The sequence below is a fragment of the Bactrocera dorsalis genome, chromosome 3 (assembly GCF_023373825.1).
Source record: "Bactrocera dorsalis isolate Fly_Bdor chromosome 3, ASM2337382v1, whole genome shotgun sequence".
Classification (NCBI taxonomy): domain Eukaryota; kingdom Metazoa; phylum Arthropoda; class Insecta; order Diptera; family Tephritidae; genus Bactrocera; species Bactrocera dorsalis.
The window spans coordinates 74,014,612-74,029,769 of record NC_064305.1 but is presented as its reverse complement, the minus strand read 5'-3'; the positions used below and the strand labels follow the sequence as shown (position 1 = coordinate 74,029,769).

The window sequence follows — 15,158 nt, the reverse complement described above, 5'->3', positions numbered from 1 at the left end:
AAAAGATATTAGCTGGAAAATATGAACAAAGTGGATATTTTACCTCATCAACGGAGTTGCTGGATAAGGCTTAATTTGGTAACCACACGGAAGCACAATAGGCCAAATGATGGTCTAAGTGCTATCACTTGCGCTTTGATTCACTTGCGGCTCCATTTTCATACCACCAACCAACCAACCAACGAACCAAATATCCTAATTTTCTCTTTCCTGATGTCCATCTATGACGCGTGCTCAAAGTATACTGAGTTAAGTAATGATAACAACGTCTGAGGGGGTTTTTCATACCATCGCACTCATACAACGAAGGATACTGTTTACTAAAGCCATCTAGCACCAGATTACTTTTCACTAGACCTTGTAGATTGTGTCTGTCAGTAACGTTGGACTAAATTTGTGGTATTCTACAGGACCCACATACTACTATAAGCAAAAAATAGTAAGACTTTGTTAGTATTTTTCTAAATTCTTAATTTATTCTTGAAAATCTATGGCGTATCCTTGGCCCCTATACAACTGTGACAACGTTTTCCAATCCCCGAAACAGTTGTTGAAGCCAATTTCCGTAATAGCCTTGAATATGCCTAGCGATTGACTTTAAATTTCTTCAAACGATTTCAAAACGGGTTTTCTGGAGCGGCCGTTTGAGTTTTCTAAATGGCCTGAAGTAATACGTCAAAATCACAAAAAAAAAAACAAAAACAAAAAAATACCACAAAAAAAATTAAATTAAAAAAAAAAATTAAAAAAATTAATAAATTAAGAAAAATTAATAAATTAAGAAAAATTAATAAATTAAGAAAAATTAGTTTCAAATAACTTAAGTGATCATAATTCTTCTTTTTGTCAAATAAGAAGCATATATTCTAAAATTTATTAGCAGAAACGACTTTTTGCGTTCAACTAACTTTCCGAATTAATTAAGCCATACTTAATTCACTTTTTGCTCTTTTAAATAAGAAAGTGGCATCGTAAAATCTTTTATACACAGATATTTCCGCTTCCTTATTTAAATGTAGACAAATAATTGAGTCAACGTAAAAGCAGAAAAGAAAAAAAAAACAAATTAAACAAGCCGAGACTGCACTTAAATGATGTTAGCAAAACCAACAATAAAGTAAATGGCACAAATGAGCGTAAATTCACTTTTATTCAAGTACCAACACCTAGCAAACACTTGCGCGAGCAATAGAAAAAAAAAACAAAAACAACCAAAGAAAGAAATAAAAAAAATCGAAATCAACATTAGAAAACAGCGTGAGAATCGGCGTAAAATCTCGCTGGAAAATCGCTTATTACATCAAATAAATGTACAAGTGGACATCAACCGCCAACAATGGCGGTGACCAAGTGCGCCGCTGCCACCACAACAACACAGCCAACACCGACTGGAAACACTTTCGCTGACGCGCGACGAAAAGTGCTCGAATGACCGCAGAAGCCTTTCGCTTTCGCAGCAAGTTGAGCGTGCCACCGCGCCACTCGCACCCTGCCGCCAACGACCATTGCCACCACAACACCACTGGTATTGGCAGCAGCTCCAGCGCCAGCGCCACTTTGTGCCACAAAAGCACTTTTAGCCTGGCTTGACCGCCGACCACCGACCAACGCCGACAATTAAATCATCATCACACAGCGCGCATCTTTATTGCAATTACAGCAACAATGTCTGTGTGCGTTGCAATTTTACGGTTTCGGGTTGGTTGGCTGCTTGGTGGTGGAGAAATGCGAAAAGAAAATATAAAACTGAATCAGAGAAATGAAAATAAAAGAGTAAACAAAATGAATGAAAATTATGTGTGTGAAAGATCTTTAGAAAAAAAGGAACAAAAACAACACATATTACAATAATTATAACAGTAAACTCGTGTTAGATCAGATTTCATTGATGCGTCGCTCCCGGCGATTTGATTGCTGTCGAAGGCTGCCGAACTAATCGATTCGTCGGCTGGCATTGCGTAGTGGCAGCGCGTGTTCGAGTGATCTCTGATCAAGCGAAGCTGCCAGCCTACATAAATTAAAATAGAAAACACGACAAATGAATGATATGAATCGGTAAAATAACAAAGCCTTGGCCCGCGGCGTGGCGTTATCAAATTTGTTACGAGTCATTTAATGAGAATGAAATTTAAGTGGGTCTATTTGGATTTTAAAATCGTTTTGTAATATTTCAAGTTTTATGAAAATATACCTACATATAATTATGCAACAGGAAAGTCACGATTTTAGATATTTATTTTCGATTTTCGTTGGCTTTCATTGACTGTTACTACTTTTCTAAAATTTATTGTGAACAACTTGCAAGGAAGTACGGACGGCCATCAAACGCAACTGGCCAGCACATATGTACTGAGAATCAATGATTAACAGTCAGAGATCTTACTAGCATTGTTGATCGGAAGGATCAGTCAAAACCATTTTGAAAGATTATTTGAGTCTAATAAAAGTGAAAGCATGATTATTTTCAAAATCACAAAATTTTTTCGAAAAACAGCATCGAATTAATGTCTATGAAACATTGCTTTCCGAATACCAGAATGTCATGATATGTATTATTAGTCATGTTTTCGATGTGAAAGATGCATCTCCCTCTGGTCGACCTATCGTTGAAAAGGTCGATGAAATTATGGAAAATATTCACCAGGATCGTCACATAAGCCATGACATCGCTAAGGAACATAATATTGATCATCAAAAGGTTTTGAACCTTTTAAAAAAAAGCTGGCTACAAAAAGAAGCTCTATGTTTGTGTACCACATGAATTTTCTGTGAAAATGATCAACAGAAAGGGCTTCGTCTTCCATCAGTACAACGCTAAAACACACATATCTTTACATAACTCGGCAAAAACTGTGAGAGCTTGGCTTGGAAGTTTTGATGCATGCAACATATAGTCCTGACCGTGCACCATCGGACTACCATTTGTTTCGGTCAATGCAGAACTCCCTTAATGGTGTAAAGTCGATTTCAAGAGAAGCCTGTGAAAATTATTTGTCACAGTTTTTTGCCGAGAAACCAGAAAATTTTTATACTGATGAAATAATGTCTCTAGCGGAATAATAACAAAAAGTAGTCGACCAAAATTTAGTTCATTGAAGCTCATTTTAAACATAAGAAAATAAGTTGAAGTTTGATTTGAAATACGAAAAGACTTTTTCGATTACCAAAAATTAAATTTTAGTAAACGATTATCCAACAACAACTATACTGGCGTATCTAAACACTTAAGATTAGTGTAAAATGTTAATACAAAACTTAAATAAGCTAAACAAAGAAAAACGTTGATACAGCTTTATAACAGGAATGTCGCCACGAACGAGAAGATTCATTTTTATAGACACATAATAGAGTAATGTGGCTACTAAATGGGTAAATTCGAGAAGAGCATGCTATAGAAAACCATGAATTTTCTTCTTCACGTACATTGTGATAGCGTTTATTATACATTTCTAGAAAAAAATAGAAAAAAATTATTTTCCACAAAGCACAGTGTTTTCATGCTGTAGTCATGGCTGATAATTGTTGTTAATGGCAAATAAATATTCAAATATTTCAAATGCACGCTGATTTTATATAAAATAATATTATTAGTGTAAAAAAGCAATGGTTTCAGTTGAAAGAATATGCTAAAAAATTAACATAGTCATAAAATTAATACATCAAATGTCTGAAATTGTCATATCTCGCCACGAAATGAAGCATAAAACCACACTCAATTAGCAATATCATTCAATTGAATATCTGCATACATACAAACACACATACACCAACACATATGTTACTTAAACAAAAACTTTAAATGAGAACACAAAACAACATGTAATTACTGCCGGCAGCATAATAAGCGCCACTTTGCCACAAGCAAACAAATAGGCAGTCAAACAAACTAGTTAACCAGCAAATGGACCGCCCAAAAAACGTGGAATTACAACCACAGAGCATGCAGAGTTTCACAGCGCAAATGCATGCAAGAATTTCACCAAACAAGCGCCACATCAAACACAATACAACTTGCAACACGTGCCAAGTGGCACAGTCAAACAAAAGCACACATACACTCACACACACACAAGCGACTAGCTGCGCACCAAATGCATTTCACTGTAAAAAGCAGCAGCAGCGGAAAGAAAGCCGAAAAACTATTAACAGCACACTGTTAACAACAGCAGGCGAAGCACTGTTAACCGCCGACTGCGTGTTGAATGCCAATGCTGAAGAAGCTAACCACGGCGGTGGCGCACCGAATGCTGTGGCCAACAAGCACTCACCACACTTAATGCCTTGCACCGATTGCCAACCGTTTCAGTCGAGTTTGGTAAGCGCACGCGTGCGGTACGTTCATGTCTACGGCTCTTAAGCGGACGCGTAACTTTCATACAAACGAGAATAAGGGAGCATGCGTGAAAGGAATTAGGCACGTAAATTTGTATTAAATTTAATTAATTAAAAAATTATGCAATGATTTAATAAATAACTGTGAATTAAAACGTATAATGTTGGTCGCACAAAAGACTTAAGCAACGAACTCGGTTGTGTTCGGCCAAGTAGAGGGGTGAACGCGTTTAAAATAAGCAAGAGAAATATATATAACAACAATACCGTTGTCGTTAGAATACCGTTAGAAATGTTTATGTAGTGACTAGAGTGCAAAAGCATATTTGCAGAATGAGAAAAATGTAAACAAACAGGAAAGCCAAATATGCAATAAATTGAGTGATAGTGGCGGCGAAAGAGAAAAGAGCGTGTTGGAGCTGGTGCTTCAAGCGATTGTGCTAAAATACAGGAATATTGAGAAATTGGAAGTGATTGAAGGTGATTGATTGAAGGCAAAGCGATTTTGGATAATTATATTATATTAAAATATACAGCTTTGAATTGCATGAAATTAGTATATATTACTAAAACATTCGAAATATGGACGCCAAATATATTGAGTGATTTTTTATACCCACTAAAGTAAAAAAAATGTTCAATAAATATGTCAGAAACAATAACGTTTTAGAAAAATCCAAAAATATATACTTTCGATAAACAATTCTCAAATTTATTTATAAAAAATTATTTAAATTAAAAATAAATATGTATTATAAATGACAGTTATTTTTCATATTTTTTTTTTGTTTAATTATGTTCATTATATAAATAAAAAGACAAAAATCTAGATTTTACAAAATTATAGAGGAAAAATTTATTTTAAAAAAATATTTGTTTGAAAATACAAAAATATATATATACATATATAAATTTTTTTGGTAGCATTTTGAATTTTATATTAGATTAAAATAATCTTACAGTAAAGAAAAAATACCAAAAAAATTTACTTAATTTACATTGGAACTCAAAAAAAAATAAAAAAAAATTAGCATTAAGATTTTATATATTTCATAACATTGTCGAAATATTACAATAAAAAATAATTAAAAAAATTAAAAAATTTAATTAAAAAATTTAATTAAAAAAATTAAAAAAAATTCAAAAATTTACGTAAATATATATTTTATAATTTGAAAATGTTTACAATTACAATTTTTCGTACACATTTTAAAACTTTAACAATTAAATATTAAAGAACTTATCAAAATTATTAAAAAAAATTCCGAAATTTTAGCAAAAAAGCAGAATTTCTATATTTTTTCCACAAACGTTATATTTTGTATTCAAAAAAATAACAAAAAAAAATCTTTCTTTAAGAAACAAAATATAAACAAATCAAAATATTTAGTTCGAATATCCAAATTTTTTAATAAAAAAAATAGGTAAATAAAAATCAAAAAAAAATTCTACAAATTTATTACAGAAGTTTAATTAAAAATCTCCCGATTTCATCAGTTAAGGAAATTAAAAAAAAAAATTTCATAACTCAAAATTTTTAATTCGAAAAGCAAATTTTTAACAAAAAATAATTAAATAAAAATCTAAAAATATTTTTGTATAAATTTTTTATAGCAATTTAATTAAAAATCTGCAACTCTTCATTTTATCGGTAAATTTATTTTAAATTTTGTTTATTTTTATTAAAAAAAAAATATTAAAACTTATTCAAAATTATTAAATTTAAAAATTTAACTCGAAAATTAAAAATTTGTTATAAAAAAACGAAATAAAAATCAAAATATTATTTTTTTTTTTTGTAAATTAACAGCAGTTCAATTAATTTATTAGTGGTTTAAATAAAAATCTGCAACTCTTGGTTTTATCAGAAAATTCATTTTGTTAGGAAATTAAAAAAAATATTAAGTAGTCTAAAAAATTTAACAATTTCTTAGAGAAACGAAGAAAAAATCTTAAAACTCCCTTTTTTATGTTATATCTATAAACATTTTTAAACATAAGCACCCTTTAAAAACTCAACAAAAAAAATTTGAGATTTTACATACCTAAAAATAAAAACAAACGCAGAAATAAAATTAAAAATTAAAATTGCATTTAAAAATACCGTAATTATCTCAAAAATACCACATTTATATTACCTAACCCAAAAGAATACCACAAAAAAATTCTCACGTGATATTGCATAAAAAAAAAAACAACCATAAACAAAAATATTTACGGCAACTCCTTAAAACACCTACAAACACTTATACTCACATTCACTCACTCACGCTCTCCCACCAGCGCTCCAACGCAAACGCTATCACTCTCTGCATATGCTCATACCAACTTGGCGTTACTCATTCATCATAAGTGAGCCAACAACACAACAACATTGCCAGCAAGAAAGTCAGCCAGCTGCAGCAGCGCCAGCAACAACACAACAACAACACAAAAGGCAGCAGTGACAGTCAACAATAAGCAACGAAACGGCTTGCTTTTGTTGCTGCTACATTATAAACGTTTTGTTTTCTTTAGTACTGCTGTTGTTATTGTCAGCCTTATTGTGCCGGCACTGGCAGCTAGTAGGCAAGCAAGTTATATTCGGGCAAGCTTTGCGCCAAGTTGCTGCTGCCGCTGTCGTCGCCGCTGCTGCTGCTGCTGCTAAAGTGAAAGTTGCACAAAAGCGTGGTCCGTTATCTTGGCAGCACGACAGCGCGTACAAGCAATTCACACCAGCACCAGCGCCAGCACACACTCATACCTTGAACGTCCACGCTGATGGACGCATGTGCGGCAGCTCGCTGTAGTGACTTGACTTCGCTTCCACCATTGGACATTTGTGCACCGAACATTAAGCAAACATAATATATTCTTATAAATATATACGTATGAACGCATACATACTGACATGTATGAGCGCACTACAAATTAAACTCGTTCGGAATTTCTACAAAATAGCTTGTAGTGTGCGGTTCTTTAACGGTGCTGCGTGTTTAGCCGAGGCCGAAGCAAAGTGTGTGTGGTATAAAAATATATGCAAAAGTGTGACTTATAAATGTGTTGTTACTTTCTTAATGGAAAAATGTGGCAACTTAAATAATTAAATACTAAAACTAAAACCAGAAAATTCAAAATATAAAATTAAATAGTGAAAAAAATATTTTTATGTGCTAAGTGGCACTGAAGTGAAAGGATTTGTGGAACAAGTAAACTCGAATTGTAATATAAGTGAAAATAGTACGCTGATACATGGCATAATTATGCAAAAAAACATATTATTCGTGGATAAAAGTGCATGAGAGGCAGAAAACTAAAATTATATATTGTGTTTGGTATCAACAAAAACTAATTCGAAACACAAATTTTCCTCCTTCAAGGTTTTATATGCTAAAATAATAAAGAAAAAATTATAAAAAAATATTAATGTGCAAGAAAGGCAATATTTCATACTAAAGAGAATAAATAATTATTTTTAGTTTTTAAAGCAGTCTTTCATATCGATAAATATTTTAAAAAGGACCAAAACAGTTTAATTAATAATTTTTTCGAATTTTTCGCTGATTAAATCAATAATTTTTCAATCTGTAAAAATATGAATTTACAGATCTTAAATTCTTTTTTATTAACTTTTGAAAGGATATAGCAATTAGCAAAATACTATCTTTTTTACTTATGTGCTTCAGTTTAAAGAAATAATTTTCTAAAGTGATATTTATAGGGGCTTCCCAGAACTCTATATAAAATCGAATGCTCAGTTTATGTTATCAAGAAGTGACGAATTCTTATTTTTTATGCGCACACTCTCACCTAAGCGGCAAGGATGAACATAAAATTTGCGTATATTTATATTAACTTTCTGCGTCAAGTTTGTCATCGTTCAAGAAAGTTATGACTCCTCTTTTGCTCACACTCTCACCTAAACTTTTATGACTATTTTATTTAGAGAAATTTTCTGCGTAAAGTTATTAGTACAACGATACATCTGCATATTTTGCTTGTATAAGATCTACTCAAAATCCGATTTTATATCCTTAGCCAGGCATTTTAAGAAGCGCAGAGCTACTTTTCGCTTGGCAAGATCCAAGTCTTGGGCCAGTCTAATAAAGAGAATATTCAATAAAAAAAACAGAGTTAATAGTATCTTTATAATTATGTATATATTGTCACCTAAAATGCAAAACGATATGTATATCATCAAAGAAAAAATTAACCCGCTTTGGGAAATAATAACCAATACATAACTATTTTATAACCAAAATTCAAATTTTGTTTCATTATGAGTGGTGTCAACCATATCAATTTTCTCCTCCTGTAAACTTATAAAAAGTGATGTTACGTTATTTTGCATTTAAGGTGACGATATGAACATCCGGACACCATATATACAGTTTGGAAAGTAAATAATTCCTTGTCTCTACAAATATCTGAATGGTTAGATGCTCACACTTCTACTGAATGCTTGCTTGAGTTTTTATTTTCTTATCTGATATTTCCTGTTTTTTTGTTATGCTTAAAATAAGAGGCTCTTAAATAAAAAGATTGTGGATTTTACGAAAAGATTTCTACATATCATATATACAACACATCCATTAAAAGGTTTGACATTGCTGACCATTTGGTTGCTACTGCTAGGAACATCTTTTTGAGAAGATATGGTGCCAATATTTGATAAAAATGATGTTAGGCAATCGGTCAGGTCACTCTACCGAAGCATATCGCACTCAGAGCATTTGATTATTTGTATTATCAGCTTCGATTGAATTCGATTGGATTCAAAATTACTGATTTCTAGTATGCAATAAATTTTGGAACATAAAATTAAATTTCATAAAATAATCATTGAAGAATAAAAAATGCAAACTTGTGACAGTGTCTTACCAAGGATTTCAAGGCTAATTTTTGATTATCTATCGTTATGACTGATTCAATAAGAAAATAAGTTTTAATAGTAACTTTTGGTACAATACACCATTCAAAAATTTTTTCGTATAGTTGAGAATAGTTAGATACAAGATGTGCCCTAAAAATAACTGAATAGTTTAGGTGTAAGATGAAATGGAAGTTTTAAAATTGTTGGAAGACATTCTTCTTTTTTTTTATTGGCATAAACACCGCTTAAGCTGTTATGGACGAGTTTACAAAATCCGAGGTTGTTTTCTTCTTTTCATTGGGGGTGTTTTTGCGTGGAGGGTCTTATACCTAGCGCACAACCCTGGGGAAGGATGTTGCGCCTTCTAACGTTAGCTTGCCTGAAACGAATGTTTTTTGACTCCATAGTGGATTTTTTGTCTTAGACAGAAGTCGTGACCTGCTTGAGACATGTGTAAAAAAATCGTTTCTGCCAAGTGTATGGCGCTCAGAGAACTTACGTGCGAGAACTAATACGCATGGCTCTATTTTCTGATTAATTATTTTAAATAGGTTCTATTATCACCAACCATCTCAATCATTTCTTAATACAATGTTTCCGACGTTCAACCAGCGCATACATCTACTTTTTTATGTCGCTTATAGGAATGTTCTGCGGTACCCAGGTTACGACTGCCTCCATACTTAAGTTGTAATCATAGAATGCTCCTTTTATGTTGGTTGCTTTTGGACATAGAAAATAGTCAGATGGTGATAGGTTGATGACAGAAGTCCATTTTCTCTTTAAAATCTCGTTGACTTTTGGATCTTCAGAGCTTTCATTTACCCAAGCTTTAGTTAAATTTCCAAAACAGAGTTTATACTCGTATTTCAAATGCTCTGGCAACATTCTCTTAATAAAATTTTGATCAAACCCATTAATTTATCAGACTTTTTCCACTTATTAAGCACGATTAGTAGCTTCTGGACGATCTGGTCTTTGGTCGGCGCTTAAATCCTCGCGGCTATTTCTTAATCATGAAAACCACGTCTACATTGTACAAGTATTACCATAAACTTTTTTCATCAATTTACATGCTTCAGTGATTTTTTTAAACAAGTTTGACCTAAAATTTTATATTTGTCTTTTATTCCATTGAGTAGATTAGATTAGATAAATAAATGAGGATTGCACCGCGACCTATGATCTATTCTGCCCCCTACGACTCACTTAGCCCCAGCATATTGATAAATTCCAATATACCTTTAAGTGCTATTGAGGCGATGTGATCCCTATTTGGAAACAGAAATCCAAGGGCTTTTATCCTGCGCCTACATACTGCTGTGCAGCCAATTAGCAGGTGTACCAGAGTTTTAAGCACCATGTCGCAGAACCGGCAATTCGCACAAGAAGCTAAACATAAACAATCAGCAAGACGAGTTGAATTCATGTAGCCATGTCCGCCAGTTCATTTGTCTATCTATATAAACGCGAACTAATCCATCAGTTTTTGAGATATCGCTCTGAAATTATACAAATGTCCTTTTCTCCCCAAAAAGCTGATAACTTGTCGTTACTGCGGATTTTGCACCACTATAGCATATAGCTATCATATAAACTGAGCGATCGAAATTAAGTACTTGTAGGGAAAACTTTTTTATTTGACAAGATATCTTCACGAAATTCAACGCGTCTCATTACCTAAGGCCATTTTTATTGAAGTGACTATAAGTAATTCTTCTTTCAACCGATTTTAGATGGAATTAAATGAGTTGATATTTTTGACGCGTATTTCTTTTCTTAAAGAAGGAAGTATGTAAACTTGAAACTCCAAAAATTATACAGACATGAGCGTAGAGAATATGCAAGTAATATCAATTAATATATAACTGCTCTAAACTGTATTGTTCATTTAATGCTTATGAACTGGCGTACTATTAGCAATTAAATACTAATAATCATCCAAGCTAATTCATAGTTAAATCAAAGAAAAATCCAACATAATTGTCAACTATTAAACGCTAAAATTCTAACAGTATAAGCAAATCACACAGCCGTTTAAAGCACAGTTCTCCAACATATTAAAGCGCATATTAATCGCGCCACAAACACGAACACTTTGTGTTTGAAACAAACACTGCACACAATAAAATAAAAATAAAAAAAAATAATAAATAAAAATAAAATACACGATAAATCAGCAAAGTGAGAGAAGAAGAAAAATCGCTTGGCTAGTAAATAACTGGCACTACAGAATGTGTTAATTAGTGTCTTTGGCCGATATGTGGGCTTGCTGTGCCACTCGTCGCGGCTACGCGCCTCCATTTCGCTTTGGTTTGCATGCGAAACGCTCGAGCAGACAGTTAGTTTACCGGACCAGCCGAACGCCTGCAGCAGCCAACTGTTGTCGCTGATAGCCATTTACCACTTACAAACACACAAACACATATTCAAATATATATTTATGTATATGCGCAGACTTAAGCTGGTGTGCGAGTCCCTCAACCCACTTCGGCAGCGCCTGGTTCAGTTAGTTATCACGAGCGGCGCGCATTGTCAGTTAGGCTGTTGTTCAGTTTTGGACCGCTTTACCTTTTTTACCGCGTTTTTGCTGCGCTGCGCTCGCAGTGGACCGTTGTTTTCGGTGATGTACGCATTCTGCCTGTGTGTTCTGCAGCGCGCAGCTTCTCTTCTCGTCTTTCTCTGTACTTATTACTTCATTGCTTAATTTCCTTTCGGCTTGCTGTTGTTGTTGTAGCTACAGTGCTTGCGCATGCGTAGAGCGACATGGCGCATATTCGCCAATTTGTTATTGCAATAATGTAATGCTTGCACTGCTGTTCTTTATCAGCTATTTTGCTACTGCATTTTGCACATACCACATGCTGATTGCATTTCATGCTCATAATAAGCATAAATTATCAGCTTTGCCAGCGAATTTGCCACTCAACGCCTGTGCGACTGCCGGTCAGCCTGTGCATTACCACAACAACAAAAACAAAAAACAGTTCAGCAACAACAATAAGAGTGTGTGTGCAAGCAATCAGCGCACTTACACACACAAACGCATACAACAACATCACATGCATGGTAACAACAACATTAACACCAATAATTAAGTTGGAGAAAACTAAAGTTTACACATGTATATTCATATACATGTATGCATGTGTGTGTGGCAATATTTGCCGCTGCATCAATGCAGCAAAACAAGTTCGTTGCTTCAGTCTTTCGTTCGTTCACTGCCACGGCCAGCGCGGTGCCAAGCAGCCAGCCTCCAGTTTCGTGTGCTGTCAGCCTTGTTTTGTTCTTGTAAACTGCTGTAAACGTCGATGTGCTTTGAATGAAGCGTATGATTGAGCATACAGCAGAATAGCGGTAGTTTTTGCAAGCAATAAGACAACACACTTTAGTAATAACAACAACAAGCCAGAGCGCAATAACAAAGCAAAGCATATAAACTTGTGCGCTAAAATGAAGCGTAGTTTATGAGTTCAGCAAACAGTAGCCAACTGTGCGGCTGTCTGTGTGTGTGTGCCTAAGTGTGCTTATTTGTATATGCAACAGCATCCGCAATGCAGCAATGCAGCTTAATTTGTGGAAATATTTATAACATAGCGAGCATAAATATTGAAATACAAATTCTAATGGAAAAAAACGATTTTTTTCTTTATAAATATCAATAAATTTATAATCTGTTCAATTATAAAAAATAATAATTAAATTTGATAAGGAAAAAATTAAAAATTTAAAGTAAATGATGTAAACCATATATTCAAATAAATTTATTAAGGAAGATTGAAAATTTTTATAAAAAAATATATAGAAAAAATAAAAAAAAAAAAATTAAAAAAAAATAAAAATATTAATTTTTATAAATAATTTAATATCAATCTTTAAATATTAAAAAATAACGCGTAAGTCTTTCAATTAAAATATACAACCAAAACATTTGCTGTTAGTGGGGCTCACAATGAATCTTCATAATCGAGTAGTATGAACATAGAAAATCGAAAAAAGAAAAAAATATATAATACATAGCAGTATCCGAAAATGGTATTTCTATAACTTTTTTCCAATTTTTTGTACAAATTTAAAAAAAAAAAGTCATAAAAATAATCTAAAAAGTAAGGGAGAGATACCACCTGATCAAATTTGACCCGTACTGAGCAAAAAAAAAAACATATTGTCTCGTACTTTTATACAAACTTTCCTTATAGTCTACAAACTATACCAATAGCTCGGCTGTGATGTCCTTCAGTGCCTTCAGCGCTTTGTGTTTCTTTTTCGGTTTAGGCTCAATTTTGTGAATGCCATTCACTAGGTTGTTGAGCAGCCTCGACACATTTTCATAAATCATAACGAGTAATGATGCGTTTGATGAATGTGAGGCCTTCAGCTGAATTGTAAGGCATCTCCTGTGCGACCTTTGCTCAAGGCCTTCTTTAACATTTCTAAAATGTACCGAATATACTTCTTGAAAAATGTCGAGATCCTTAGTTACCTTTCAAATCTCAATATGACGATTTTCAAGCACTATTTCTTTGACTTTGATTTTTGATGTTATCGTTATTAACAGAGGTGGATGGACAAGGAAATTTTCACCGACTTTATGGTTTATTCCATTCAAATACTTATATTCGTGATAGAATAGGTTAGGTTAATCTGATAGGCCAATAAGCCGCGCATAGACCAGTTTGGTTTCTTACGATACCAGATGGAGTTCAGTTACTAGATCCATGAATAGTCGTCGTTTAGTATGCCTGCGCTTGAAGCGAATTTTAAAAAACTCTACGGCCTCAGTAGCGATACCTTTTCCAGTGTATCATTCTTTGAGGACCGAAGCTGCTTACAGCGTATTCTTGCAAATCCGGAAAAAGTGCACTAGAGATGCTCTATAGTTTCCCTTATGCCATGCTTTAGACATTTCCTGCATTCTTCTCGATCTAGCAGCAGACAGAGTTCACTTTAAAAATACTTCTAATACACTTTCAACAAACCCGTAGCCATGCTTTCATTGGTAACATAAAATTTGCGCAAACGCGTGTTTCAATTATTATTTTTTTTCTTAAAATCGCCAGGCAAACTGTTCGCAGGCTGCCATAGATAAATTGTAAAGATAAGACATCATAAAAAAATATTGTAGAAATCTAGAAACAAAATTTCAACGATTTTGTTTTGTAGTGAAGTTAAAATGCAACAGTCCTGATCAAATTTGATGAGATGGTACTAAGTCGAAATATAGAATATACAATTTATACTTTTTTTAGGTAACTTGGAGAGCTTTTAGGCTTAAAAATGTTTTTTTTTGCTAACTCAACAGATAAAAAAATATTTTAAACATGAAAAAACATTATCTTAAGTTTCACTAAAGCTATAATACCCTTCACAACTACTACAGATTCCTTAAAAACTTTATATTGACTGGTCAGTTTGCTATAAGCTTTACAGAAATGATATGAAAAATTTCTTCGTAGATTGCAAAATTGTCCTAGACAATAGTTCATGCCGAATTTCGTGAAGATATCCTCTCAAATAAAAAGTCAGTTACGCCAGATCGTAAGACAGCTAAAAACTATTGTGATAAACGATTAAATCGTGTTATATCGATCTTGGACATTTGTATCAACATTAACCCAGCAAAATATTTGTAGAGATCTGTTTGCATTCCAAACTTATTTTCAACAGAATTCTCGACATTTGCGGGAAATTTTGCTTTTCTTTCTTAATTCCAAGAAAAGTCCGTCTACGCTTTACTGAGGCTGACACATACATACATAGATAATACTATTACTCTTCAACTACCATCTATATGATTTCAATTAGGTATTAAAAAAATATAGAATTTTTAAAGCAACTTGTGTTAGTTTACCAAAAAATGGATCATAAAGCATTTCGTGTGTTAATTAAGCATTGCTTTTTGAGGGAATAAGGGAAAATACTTTTGGACCGTTTTTATACAATAAAACCTTAAATTAAAAAAAAAAAAAACAGC

The 15,158-nt window shown here is 33.1% G+C and overlaps 1 protein-coding gene and 1 long non-coding RNA gene across 3 annotated transcripts in view; one reads left to right on the top strand and one right to left on the bottom strand.

Annotated features, from left to right (window-relative positions):
* LOC115066031 (uncharacterized) overlaps positions 1-15,158 on the bottom strand; it is a 164,932-nt gene that overhangs the window by 69,614 nt on the left and 80,160 nt on the right. The window lies entirely within an intron of this gene.
* The window catches only part of LOC105224560 (serine protease filzig), a 63,073-nt gene continuing 54,376 nt past the window's right edge, over positions 6,462-15,158 (top strand). Inside the window, exon 1 of one of the 2 annotated variants that reach the window (XM_049452972.1) lies at positions 6,462-7,329. The gene's annotated coding sequence lies outside the window, so the exon portion shown is untranslated. The remainder of the gene's footprint in view (positions 7,330-15,158) is intronic. The other variant, XM_049452971.1, reaches the window with a different exon arrangement.